General features: G+C 42.4%; 1 long non-coding RNA gene across 2 annotated transcripts in view; it reads right to left on the bottom strand.

Annotated features, from left to right (window-relative positions):
- Positions 1-14,098, bottom strand: part of LOC120368996 — a 46,180-nt gene extending 32,082 nt beyond the window's left edge. For both annotated transcript variants that reach the window (XR_005582882.1, XR_005582881.1), the window contains exon 1: positions 13,768-14,098. This is a non-coding gene — a long non-coding RNA (uncharacterized LOC120368996). The remainder of the gene's footprint in view (positions 1-13,767) is intronic.

Genomic DNA, 14,098 nt, shown 5'->3' on the forward strand with positions numbered 1-14,098 from the left:
GGGTTCTAGCTTGGGCTGGAGCTTTGAGCCTAAAGCCTAAGGCGGAGGATGGACTTCCATTCTGTCAACCAGGGCTTGGAGACTCTCTTCTGTGGGCTTTGTAGACGTACCCTAGGAGACAGGGGCCGGTCTTACCCAACTGAGAGTCCACATATGCAGAGTTATACTAAGCACTGGGGGCCCAGCACACTGTAATATCTTGGTGGGTGAATGTGTGACCTCCCGTAGGGTCCCCAGGTGGTGTCTTGCATTAATTGAGGTTTTCCCCTGCCCAGGTAAAGCGAGTGGCATCTGGCAGGTTATCAGAGTGCTGGGGTTAATTCCTGCCTCCTCTGAGGTTGTAAAAGGGATTCGGGCCTCATGAGAGGCAAGTGGGATTCTCTACTTCCAGGCACATGGCTTGGAATTTGGGGATCACACCAATGAACCAAGGTGTCCCCACCACACTGACGCTGTTGACATTGAACCTCTCTGGCCATTCTGTGCCAGGAGCACAAGGGTGAGGATCATGCCTGGACCCTGCATCTTCTCTCCTCGTCCCTTCCGGAATAGCTTCCACATATTCAAAGTGAAGCTTGTCAAGACAGAAATAGGCTCCTATCTGCACTTAGGACTAAAAATCATTAATGTGGTGATGGCTTAAATTCAGACACTTCCTTCTCTAGCGATAGTCATTCAAATATAGAAACCACAGACACTGCTTCTGCTCAGGTAGATTTAGTGCAGGTGAAAGGTACCAGGAACTGCAACCCCAGAAACTGAAATCTTCTCTGTCTTTCCCCAGAGCACTCTTCCCAGTAACACACAATTGGATGGCTTGGCTTTCTTAATTAGTGGACTTGGGTCTGCAGCCACATAGAAAGATAATGGAACCAGCCCTTATTTTTATTATAACCTGATACTAAACCAATTTCACAACATTTTGCCTAGAAAACACAAATCATCTTGTAACAACCCTACATGCAAACCCCTGCAGAAAACTAAGAAGTGCCAATTTTAACAAAGCCCTACCATTTTTCCCCCTCACTTAGCAACAGCAACAAAGCACAGCGTACATGCAAAATGGGAATAAAAAGACCAATAGATGCACCCAACTGGCAACTACCATAAGACACTGGAATCATTAAGGAAAGGGCTGCATCTAAGGGCTTGTAGTAGAAGAGGTCATGTTGTGCTCATCAGTGAGTACAGGGAAGGTTTTATTAGGACTCTGGAGGTGATCTCACTGCAGTACATTCATTCATTCAGCATATGTAGACTCAACTCCAGCAAAGAAGCAAACTAGGGCCATTTATTCACAACAAATGTAAGATGTTATTACTGCATTTGGGACATAATCATCCATTCTTTGCATGAAGCCATGAGTGTTAGACATGGCATCTCCTTGCTCTGTATAATGAGAAAAAATGTGATGCTCCCTCTATGTATGTTTGAAAACCACACAAAGAAAAGGGTAGTTTACAAGCTCAGTAGGGCACATTTCACCTACATCACTGGTGCATACTGCAATGTGATGGGAGAGGGCTGCTAGAAATGTGCCTGACCACTGGATTTGAATCTCAGACACTCAGGACAAAGATTGTCTAAGAAGGCTATGGAGGGAGGAAGTAGCAAGTGTGTGGTGTTGCCCTCTAAAAGCTGAGCCAGAGGCTGCCACTTGTAGCTACCAAACTTCTTTAAAAGTAAATAAAATGGTGGGGGAGAAAAGAATTCCAAGCATTATTCCCAGGCTTGAAAATTGTACCATACAGCTACTAATCAGCTAACTAAACCTACTGCCCAGAGGGAGGCACAAAAGGAGGGGGTTATGTCATCAATGAGATCCAGGCTGCCCTGGTGAGATGCTCAAGGATTAGATTAACAGAAAAGAGCCGTTTATTTTTTTAAAGAAGAAAACAAGTCTATGTTCTGAGGCATGGCTAAATGGCCCATAATATTAGCCACCTTCACTTCATCACTTTCTTCTTCTTTCCTGTCTGTTCCATATCCTCCCTCTCCCCAACCCCCAAAACTGTACTTTTAACAGTTTAGAAACACTTCCTGCAATAATCCATCTGCACCATCATCAAGCTGTGGAAATAGCTCTTTCCCTTTTGTTTACATTTGTTTTCACTAGTGCCTAGTTCAAAATTGAGACCAGTGACTAGAATTTGTCAAAAACGTGGGCAGGGGAGAGACTCATCAACAGAACTTTAGCATTTAATTTGCTAAGCAGTTCTAAAGGTGACCCAGCAGCAGTGGCTTTAAGAACAAACAAACAGGAAAAAACATACTGTTAGGAGGCCAAATCCTCATCTGGTGTAAACTCACATAGCACTTTTGACTCAATGGAACTATGCTGATATTTAACAGCTGATGATCTAGCCCAGGACAGAAGCAGTTCTAGCATGATAACAGAATAATAGAAATGGATCAGGTCATCTGGTCCCTACTTTTAGTGTGGGAGTGTTCTCTATTATGAATGGGTCAGTGATTTGTACGGTCCATTTCTAAAGGACTCAAAGCATTGGTACTTCCGCATTTCCTGTTGGGAGCCTACTACATAATAATCCCCTGGTCACCTAACTTGTCTCACTAATATCCTGGGACCAACACAGCTACAACTACACTGCAGAAGCCAGTTCTTTGACATGCAAGAGACATACTTGTGTCTGTTACATGTGATAAAGCTCATGTGGGATAAATGTCATGGGCAAAATACATGAGAAGGAGACATCAGTGGATAGACAGCAATGATCAGTCTTCAACCCTTCTTTTCGAAGAGATGAGAGTTGGTAAATCAGAGGCATTTGATGATTGGAGCCAGCCATCTTGCATGTCTCGTTTGTATTATTAGCAGAGATTAAAACTGATTATTCCATTTCCTCCCCACAGCCCCGATGGCTAGGGTAATATTTGCTAAGAGCAATGTCAGCTTGCTCACTCTTCGTTTTAATCAGCAGAGAATAGTTTTACATCTGTAGTTTACACTAGGTGGAGGGAAGGAGCAAATCAAAGAGCTGAGGAAAATCCTGAGACACTGAAGGAATTCAATAAAGGTGCAGCCGAAGATCAATAAACTCAGCTGCCATCTCTGTCAAACAACAGGCCACTTTGTGCTGCGTTAAATGATACAGCAGCAAGGGATGGCCAAAGGTCTGTAGCATTGGGATGGAAGAGAGCGTGTCACATAGTGACTTTAAAAAATGAATACACTAATATGAATAAATATTTCAAAGACATTCCAGGAAATAAGACAAAATTTATAATTGGCATTCAAGTCACTTACAAAACAAAGAAGAAAATAGCTCAATGCATAATTTTATCACTATTGCCCCAAAATTGATTGTTTGCAGCTTGACACTAAATTAATTACAATAACCTCACAATTCAAACTGACTTGAATGAAATGTCTCATCCACCTGTTAATTTGCCATTCCCCTTCTTCATAATGAGGAATCAATGGCAAAATAAATAAGTAGTAAATATCAGTGGATAGAAAGCAATAATCAATCTTCTTCCCTTCACTTCAAAGAGGTGAGCCTCGGTAAAGGTCTGATCCAAAGACCACTGAAGTCAGTTGGAGTCATATAGTGGACTTTGGATCATGTCTGAAATGCTTTACAAAACTCTTATCTATTTTACCCACATTAGGCACAGTGTTACAAACACGTCCACATTTGAGTAACTTTATTCATATAAGTAGCCCAATTTGCAACACAGAATAGAAAATTAACAGGGATGAATTTGAATCAAATCTGACTCCAGACACCACCCTGAAACTTCTAGGAATGTCAAAAATGGCTCCAAACTTCAAGCACTTATTGAATTTGAGCCAAACCAAAACCAAAATGACCTGCACTTTGGAAGGTTTGGATCCAGATCTAAATTTTAAGGTGCAGGCTGGTTTTAATCAGCTGCTTATTTGACAGGTATGTTTATACTAAATGAATCCTGAATACTTCAAGGAATGGCAAAAAATTGTTCAGGGCATGGAGGTAAACATGGATTTGTCCAACTACAAATTGACATTGATTGCAACAGTAAAAACATAACCTAAAATCCAGAATGCCTACCCCTAAAATGACTCCAAAGTCTGATTTCCAACAGGTCTCTTTATTTTATATTAAGTTAAAAAAAAACTTTCCTCAGAAATTATTTCAAGGTTGAGCCACAAAGGAATGAAATCAAAGAAATGACTGAGATACAATAGTGTTAGAACAAATCATGAATATCTTGTGGAAGAAAGATCCCAAACTAGCAACAACAAAAATTAGGCAGGAAAATAAACTGCACTAATGAAACATCTATTTGCCGAAAGCCATCTGCAATCTTGAAATAGGGCAAGACAGATTTTAAACTAAAAAAAAAAAATATCAAGCAGTTCTGTGCATACTCCCAGTGTTATGAGAGTATCTTGCTGTATGTTTTATAAAGCATGAGCTACTTTTGCAGCTTTTTATAAATGATTAGTAGTAATATTTGTGACAATGCTTAAAAATAAACAAGAAGTTGAAAACACCAAGAAAATAATAGGCACTATAAATGCAACATTTGAAAATTGTTTTGCACAGGAAAGTCTGTCTGTGGCATGTATGCAAGCCTTGAAATATCCCAGCAATAAAATAAATAAATACAAAAATGGTGTAAGAAATTTAGAAATAATATAGGAGGGAAAAACTTGGATTCTCCTATGAAAAAGAGTTCCAGATGTTGCAAGCATAGGTAATATTAAAAACCATCTAAGATAGGTTTTCATTTGCTAGACAGAATGGATCTGACCCCACAGAGAACTGCTAATTTTAAAGAGGAAAGTTACCCATTGTGTCAAAAGGTGTAAACCTGAGAGGTGATTTCTGCTCCTCTCACCAGGTCCTGGGGGTAGTGTTTTCAAAAAATACCTAAGTCACCCCTGGACAGATTTTCAAAAGAGCTCCGTTCCCATTTATACCCCAATGAAGGGCCAAACTTTCAAAAGTGCTCAGCATCCTGCAGTTCCCACTGTAGTACTTCAGATCAGATTTTCAGAAGAGCTGTATACCCAACGTGCTGATGTCTTTTTGACAATCTTCCCTTTAGGAGCCCAAGTGTAAGGTCCAGCAGATCTCAAACCCAGGACTGCAGAGTTGCCAGGCAGTGAGCACAGACACACTGCCAACCAACTAATGCTCCCCTACCCATTACCCCCGGTGGACACATACCACAGGAAGTCCCACCTCAAGGGGTTCTACAGATAGCAGCCTCGTGATGCCTGATTGGCTCCCTGCCCTATATAAACCCAGGGGGCATTGCAGGAAATGTCCAGGAAATAATGTGGCTCACTAGCAAGCTGAGCTGCCCTGACCACCCTGCATTCTCTGTTCCTGAACTCCCAGTATTGACCTAGGCTTGGACCTTGACTACTGCTCAAACTCCGCAACACCCACTTGGGCAGTGACACCCGTTATTAACCCTTGGCCTGAGCGCTGAACTGTCTCCAGTGCTTCCCTTTGGCTTGATCCTTGACCTCACTATTGACTCCGATACTGATTCTGAACTCCAGCGGGCATTCCTGCCTACCGAGCTCCTGCCACTAGTCCTGCCTACTTTTGCCCAGCAACCTGACACCAAGTCTTATTGAAATGTCATTGAAATTTAGGGACTTTGATGCTTTTCAAAATACAACTGAGGAGCTCTTCAAAATTTTATCTACATTCCTTCCTCTCTAATACCATAATCAAAATGTCAGCTGTAGGAAACATCTATGGATAAACTGAAAACTCTGATAGCAAAGCGGCAAATAACCATTCATTAGAAAGCAGAATCTCCCTTTCCCTTCTACTGTATAAATTATTACACAAATATATAAATATATGTTAAAAGAACATTAAGGTTACAAAGGCAAGCACCCAGAAGCCATTAATTACATGAACACTTACATAGAGATACTTAGGATAATAGATTTCTGGTTCAGTGGCTCCATTCAAACTGAAACAATTTTTTTTTCCAGTTTTTTCTCACCAAAACAAAAAAAAATTGAAAAATATTTTGTTCAGCGTCAATGGTTCATTTTTTAAATTCAAAAGAAACTGCTGGGGCTTTTTCAAAGCTTTCCTCCTCAGGTTTTATTTGGCCAAAACTATTCACCAAATTTGCCCCGAATTCATGAATAGTTTTGGTCACACCAAAGCTGCAATTTTGAGGGGCAAATTTAGGGCTGGATTTGGTGGGGCTCCCCAGATGAGGATTAGGGATGGGGTCAGAAATGCTCCCCACGCTAGTGTTACAAAGCTTCATGCTGTCCAAGCTACAGTTGGAGTTGGAGCTGCTAGGGCCTTTTAAGATTAGGGTTAGTGTTGCAAAGGGTAGGGTTCCCTGAGCTAAGGTTAGGGTTGGTGCCAGAAGGGCTCCCTGAGCTAGGGATAACAGGGTCGGGTTAGGGCTGGCTGGGTTAGGATTAGTAAATTTTGTGCTCCCTGGGCTCCGATTAGGATTGGTGCCAATAGGGCTCCCTGAGCTAGGGTTAAGTTGTGGTTGGGTTTATCCCACTCACAGCTCATTTTAAGTATAACCTGGTATAATGCAAATGCATTTCCCTCCTCTAACAATTTGTTGGTATGAAGCCATTCCAGCCTACAACCTACATAAAAGAGGTTTGAGTCTGCTTTCATTTACCCCAGGATAAAACAGGGGTGAGTCAGTCAATGGAGTTACACCTGTATCAACCCAAGGTATGTGCAAACAGAATCAGGCCCATGGTACAGACATTAGCATATTGCACTCATGGGGCCCAATCCCACTGTCATTCTAGTCAGCGGAAGCTTTGCAATCTGACTTCTAGCCCTGATTCTGAGCCTTGTTCCAGCCCCTGGTCATGGGAAGGGACCAAAACATAGCCAGATTTCCCCATCAGAGAATCCTTCTCACATAGGAGAATTCCTCTGCCAAAGTTGTGCTACCAGAGCAGCCCTATACCACCCCTACCCATGCAGCACCGGGCATAGGATGTGGCTGGGAATGAGAGTGCGTGGGAGGGGTTATTCTCTCCCACAGAGCAGCCCAGATGCGACCACTCAAGATCACCACCTGGGGGCTGATCTAAATTTTGCCAGGAGTCAGATAGTCCCTAGGCAGGATTTGGACTTTGGAAGGTACAAAGGTGAGTTTGGGGAGGAAGCACAATCTAGTAGATAAAGCACTAAACTGGGAGAAGAGAGAGACTTGATTCTATTCTCAGCTCTACCACTCACCTGCTGTGTCCAGGGCAAGTCACTTTACCACACTGTGCCTCTGTTTCCTCTCCCAACATTTGTCTAAAAAGCACGCAGTTCTACCTTGTGCATTTTGATTATAAATTTCTTGGGGCAAGCACAGCCTCATTATGTGTCTGTACAGTACCTAAACCAATGGCATCCCAAGCATGGTTGGCACCTCCAGTACTACTGTAAGACACATGCGGGCCCAGATGGTAGGCTGGTATCTCTAGGGCTGTGCTGCTCAGGAACAGCCTGAAGGATTGGAGCCAGAGGGTTATTTCTATGGAACAGGAGACACCAGATGATTTTATAACTGTGCTAGTGGGCTAAATATTTTTCACATCTGTATCTACAGATGAGAGTGGTGGAGTTTGCACCGCCATAGAAGATATTCAATTGCTGGTCCCCCTCCTTAGCTCCAGCTTTCCTGCAAATATTTCTTTCGCATTTCCTAAATAGTTGTTTAATCTAACATGAAGCATGGAGACCACTGTAAGTATTTTGTGCAGCTGGTTGCCTGGTCACTACCTCCATTGTACTGGGAGGCAAGGGGCGCATAGGGGGGAAATGGTCCTCTGGAAATAAAACCAAAAGAATGAGCCCTGCAAGGCAGGGAAGGGATAATATATATGTCACCCAGATAATAAAGGCAACTCAGCAGGTTCTGCCCTTCCAGTACCACCGCCCATGATGGGGAACTATGATAGATAAAGGCAATAATGTGAGGTGATAACACAGAAACTGGCTTCCCAACCCATGACCACAGTGCTCTCAATGAAAACAAAGAGCCAGTGCTGAATAATAGGTTTAATGCCTCTCTCTTTTATGAGAATTTGTATTGCAACTCCTCATCCTAAAATCCCAGAGCTGTGGATTTCTGCAGGAGATTTTTTTATTGGCTTTTTCTTTAGTGGGTTCCCCCAAAACTCTTCCTGAAAAAATTTATCTTTTTAATGCTCTCTCGGAGCTCATTCCTCTCACCTTACTCGCAGGAGTGGATTCAACCAGCCTACTCAGGCAAATGTGCGTTTGCAGGGGTGGTCCGGTCCATGGCTACTAATCTAGAGGCAGGACAGAACTTTTATAAAGGAAGGACAGTCTTGTGGATGGGGCACTGGCCTGGGGTCTGGTCTCAGTTTAGACATAGGCTGTGTGTGTGACCTTGGGCAAGTCACTTAGCCCGCGTTTTTACAGGTCAATGAGATTTAGGCTATGAAGATTTTAAATCCCTTTGGAAAATGAGACCTTAAATCATAGAAATGTAGGGCTGTTAGGGACCAAGAGGTCAGCAAGTCCAGCCCCCTGTGCAGAGGCAGGACCAAGTAAATCTAGACCATCCCTAGACGCGTTTGTCCAAACTGTTCTTAAAGCCCTCCATGATGGGGAATGTACAACCTCCCTTGGAAGCCTATTCCAGAGTTTTATTTACCCTTAGAGTTAGGGGAAAAAAATTCTAATATCTAATCAAGATCTCCCTTGCTCCAGATTACGCGCATTACTTCTGGTCATTTAAGTGTTGCACTACTGAGCACAACAATGCCTAAATCTGGGTTTTAACCTCTCTGTTCCCTCTTGGTGAAGTGGGAATAATACTTCCCTCAGCTCACTGGAACATTGTGAGGATAAAAAAATCTATTAATGATTGTGAGGTCACTCAAATATGAGGGCCATCTAAGTACTTGGATGTATTCATTAGTGCTGATCAGTTAAGTATTGCAGTCCTGAAGGGTTCTAACTAGTAAATACTGATTTACCAAGTTCCTTTTGCTAATGTTTGTTCTCCTCCGTGGCAAGTGAGGAACAGGGGAAGAGAAGAGTTCCATCTTTTGATAATCATAGCAGTTTTTAAACCTTTTCCCCTTCCCTGATCTCATGCTCACAGCAGGGAAGATAAAATGGATTCTGCTAGATAAACACAACTAGAGTTCAAATTGCTGATTGGGTTCTTTTTGCCAGAGTTCAAACCAAGGCTGTGCTGGCTGCAGCCGTTCAAGCTCGATGGCCCAGTGGGACTAATTACTCCATTTACAGTAAAACATGCAAGGAAATGTATCTCCCTATCCCCATATAGCCAAGTTTACTGAAGGATAACCTACTACATTACACAGATTAATACTCCAGTGAGTAAATTAATCCTCAGAATTTCACTCACTACTTGTGGCTTATAAATTTTAATTGGCTCTAAACTGCCACACGAATTTATGTGAATGTATATTGATGCAGTGAAAGAGATCAGAAATTACTCTATCGACACTTGACGCGCCAAGATAAGATAACAGGAAGTGTTGGGACCGATTTATGAACGCATATTAATATTTGCAAAGTGGGATTCAAACTTATTTCAGCATTGCACAATCATATTACACACAGCTCAGTAGGGGAGAAGAAACAATGAAGAGAATAAATGCCTATATTTGGAACATACATTTCCACATTGCAAAAAGGCAGCTCCAATAGATGTACAGGTTGGACTGTGCTTTTATGACTCACAGTCCACCTAATCTCCCAATGTATTGATCAGAATGGCCTTCTGGTATAGTGCAATGAAGGTACAGCATGCACCTCTCTTGAGCAACAAGAATAGGATTTAATTTAGATTGACAGAGGCCACTCTCAGATCAGCTTCTTTATGCAATTCAGACAAGAACTAGGTTTCACTAATGCCAAGTTTCCTATGGTGGATTTGACATTTCCACATCCACAGAACAGGAGGCCAGATTTTCGAGGGTATTTAGGTGCCAAAAGATGCAGATATGTGCTGCCTAGTGGGATTTTCAAAAGCACATAGATACCTAACATGTTTAGGCATGTTTGAAAATCCCACCAAGCACCTAGCTGAATCTTTAGGAGCCTAAATACCTTGGATCATCTGGTCTTTGGTGCAGAATCCACCCTCTGCTACAGAATTCTGCAGAATAATCCAATTGTAACTCTAACCTTCCAAAGATGAATCAAGGAAGGTTTGTCTCCCTGAACTGGTACACAGACAGCCTGAAATAGAGCTCTCAGAGGGCTGGTCCACACTAAGAAGCGGGGTCGAACTAGGGTACGCAAATTCAGCTACGTGAATAGCGTAGCTGAATTCGAAGTACCCTAGTTCGAACTACTCACCCGTCCAGACGCCGCGGAATCGAAGTCCGCGGCTCCAAGGTCGACTCCGCCACCGCCGTTTGCAGTGGTGGAGTACCGGAGTCGACCGCAGCGCTTCCAGAGTTCGAACTATCGCGTCCACATTAGACGCGATAGTTCGAACTCCGAGAAGTCGAACTCACCGCGTCGACCCGGCTGGTAAGTGTAGACTAGCCCAGAGAGGCTTGAACTGCTACTCCTTCTCATAATTGTCTGTTAACCCTGATGCCTAGCAATGAATACTTTGATTTCAACATTGTTAATCATTCCATTGCTGATGATTTTACCAGAAGCATCCCTTGTCTGTTCTCCTTTATTGTTATATATGCTGGCAGTCACTGGGGTAGGCAGAGAGTCAGCTGCTTGCAGGGGAATGAGGAGTGTAAATTTCACCCTGAAACAATTTAAAGACTCCCTGATGCAAGCAACAAGAAAGAGGAAATACATTCCCTACCTATTGCCCAAAGGGTCAACAGCTTTCTGAAAGCCAAGAACCAAAACTCCTCTTCCTCATGCTTCCCTGGGAACCTAAAACTCCAACAGCCACTAACAGCTCCTACAATGTAATTATGCATTTTCTACATACAAATCTGTGGCACATTAAAATATTGGAGGCCACATAAAATCAATTTAATTTATTGTCAGAATGAGACGAGATAGGGACTAGATGAATGATATTTTCATGTTTAGTCCAGTAAAAACCTCCATGGCTCAACATATACTGATACTGCCCCAGAATTTCTCATCTACCACACTGGATTTAGAGTGAAGCTGAGATCTTCCATCCATCACCACCAGTAACAGAGGCCAAATTATACCCTGAGCTGTGGAGCCTCATATTTCATTATGTCCTCAGTGAGTTGCACAAAGGTCACAGAGGATACAATCTCAAGGCAATGGGGTTCCACCAAATGAAGGCAAAATTTGGCCTTCAGAATCTTTATTATTGCAGATTATGAAATGGAGTGGTTAGCAGGAAAATATTTATTTGCACACTGCAGATTTGAATATGCAAATCAGTGTTCAGAATACAGAGCCATAGGATGCACTTTTTAGGGCGGAACTATACTTTTAAATTTGAGCCAAATCTCAACTGAATATTTTTCGTCTAAAAAAAAGTATGTTTAAAGGGACATCAATTTAAAAAAAAAACAAACACACTTCTAAGATGTTTCACCAACACAGCTATGGGTAACATATAAAAGGAAAACAACAGAGTGACTTGAGGAGGAGGAACACATTGCTCATATTCCCCCCCCCCCCCCCAGTATGTTTCCTTATACGTTTGGCAGCACTTTGCAAACAGTCGATTTCATTGTTGCCTCTGTTTACCTGGGCCTCTGACATACAAATAGGGGAGAGAAAACCATTTTTAAAAATATAAACCACAAAAACAGGCAAGGGGATTTAAGGGCATAGGTGGTACCTGAAACAACTTAACAATGATTTTTAATTGTCCAGATTTCAATGGGATTTTATTATTTTATTGATATAAAATTATTGTAATGTTTTCTCTCTCTTCATCCTACACATTTCCAGTCATGGGATGAAAGCAGAAGTGCCAAAGCTCCAGTGCCCTTACAAAGGACATTTTCCTAGTATTTTTGTCCTTACTTGAGTCAAGAGTACCAGAGGAAGTCTGTTCTCACAAGATTTCCAGCCCAAATTCACACTCAAGTTATTCAGCCACATTTCAGTTAAGTGCTCATGCTCCTGGTTGCTCATCCAGCCTCACCCATCACTACTTCCTCCCTGGATTTATGCTTTTGCTCTTAGAACAATGTACCTCTCATGTTGGTTGAAGCAGGGCATGCCCCTTTGCTCCAGTCTTCTTGCCCCACAGAAACTGCATAGGTTGGGCATTCATAATATCATTTATCTGAGTTCCCTCCACCAATACCACTACAGTCCCCATGCAACAGTTATTTGTCAGTCTCCTCAGGATGGGGGAAGGGAAGAGAAAGCAGTGGTCTCCCTTTTCTAAGGCAACTAGGCTTAGCTAGCACCTTTCCTGTGCCTCTTTATCCTTCTGGGCTGATGGGCTAATTGGCTCTTTATCCCACCCAGACTACCAGCCTAGTTATCTAATTATCTCTAATTATCCCAGTCAGCTTTCTCTAGGGGAACTAATGGCCATCAAAATGTTGGCTCCCTGCACTCTATTACAGTGGCAAAGCAAGGCGCGCACACACACAAGTGGCAGCAGAAAATACACACATTGTGTTGATCTATTGCAGGGTGAAGGTAAAATATGATGATATACTACTATAGCTGGTGCTCAATAAATTGTAGGCCGCTAGCCTCATTAGTATTAACTGCAACCCCAGCTGGGTTAAGATGGAAAGCCTCACTGCTAGGACCAATGCAGACCAAACTAGACTATGACTCAGTGGGGACTGGACTCTGCCAGCAGGAATCTTCCACTGCACCCTAGCTTCTGTGTCTGAACACAGAGTAAACTGTTTTGGAAACATACAGGTTAAATTATTTAAAGGTATGTATCAATGAGATTTTCCATTTTCAATTGCTGCTATGTCATAAAAGCTTTTCAGGAGAGGCGTTACATCTTCCTGTGTTTAGAAATTACTTACTATATTTTGGCCACTAATTCTATTCTACATAGGTTCTTATACTGGGCTCATCACCATAATATCTGAGCATCTTCCAATAATGCATTCAGTGATGTGACTAACATCTGTCAGATGTTTGTTTTTTTCACCCTCTCCTCCAGGGGAAAACATGTATGAAGTGGAGCATCTTGTTTTGGATTTCCAAACACACACAGCTATATGTTTGTTAGAAAAGGTAACATCAAATAAATGTCCTCTGCACTGAGACCAAGGGGCAGAGAGATTTGTGATGGCCCTTTCTTCCCCACAGCAAGCTGCATTCCACACACTTGAGCCAGCCCCTGAGAAAGCACTGCCTCCTAAAGCACTGTCTATTATTATTATTTAACAAAAGGTATGAATAAGTAGGGTTTGAGAACTGACCTAGAGACAAGTTTCCCCTCAGGTTTGAAAACAGGGATAGCAATACTTGCTTACTTGGCCCTCCCAACAGCCTGGGCAGGGCTTGAAGTTGGAAAGGCACTGTAAATACTTCAGAATAGTATTATTATTTGAGGCCTAGGAGAAAGATAACTGAGAGCTGAAGGACAGGAGCAAGCACTAACAACCTTAGAGATATAATCAGCATTTCTCCAGTGCCTAACTAGACACCCCTGTTGCTTCAGTCTACAGTGATAGCATTCATGTATGCTTTTTCCTTCATTATTCAGTCACTTTGTTTTCAGATCCAAGGTCAACAGTTCTGCCAGTGACTGTAATTAGAACAAGATCATAACCCTTTGTGTATTTCCTGTTGGGCTACCTCTTAATTGCCCCTTGCTACCCACTGGGTGTCTGTAAGTGGAGGTCCTCACCTGTAGTGTACCCTCTCCCATCTGAGGGCATCATTATAGGGATCTTCATTTCTGGCACCTCCCTATTGGGTTGTCCCTCAGGGCTTACAATACATCTTTCTGAGTCTTCATCTCCTATAGCTCAGCCCTCTGGTCAGATCACAAACATCTAAACCCCTTCCAGGATAGGACAAACCAGTGCATATGAGAATCCAAATATCTTCAAACTAATAGCTGTTCCCTCATTAGCTCTACCTCAAAGTTTTCCCTACCTGCTCCTGTAGCATTCTTCCTTAACTGTTACTTGGCTGATTAACCTCTATCTTAAGGCTTCCTCTACTAAAGAGACATG

Source organism: Mauremys reevesii, linkage group 7, assembly GCF_016161935.1.
Source record: "Mauremys reevesii isolate NIE-2019 linkage group 7, ASM1616193v1, whole genome shotgun sequence".
Classification (NCBI taxonomy): Eukaryota; Metazoa; Chordata; order Testudines; family Geoemydidae; genus Mauremys; species Mauremys reevesii.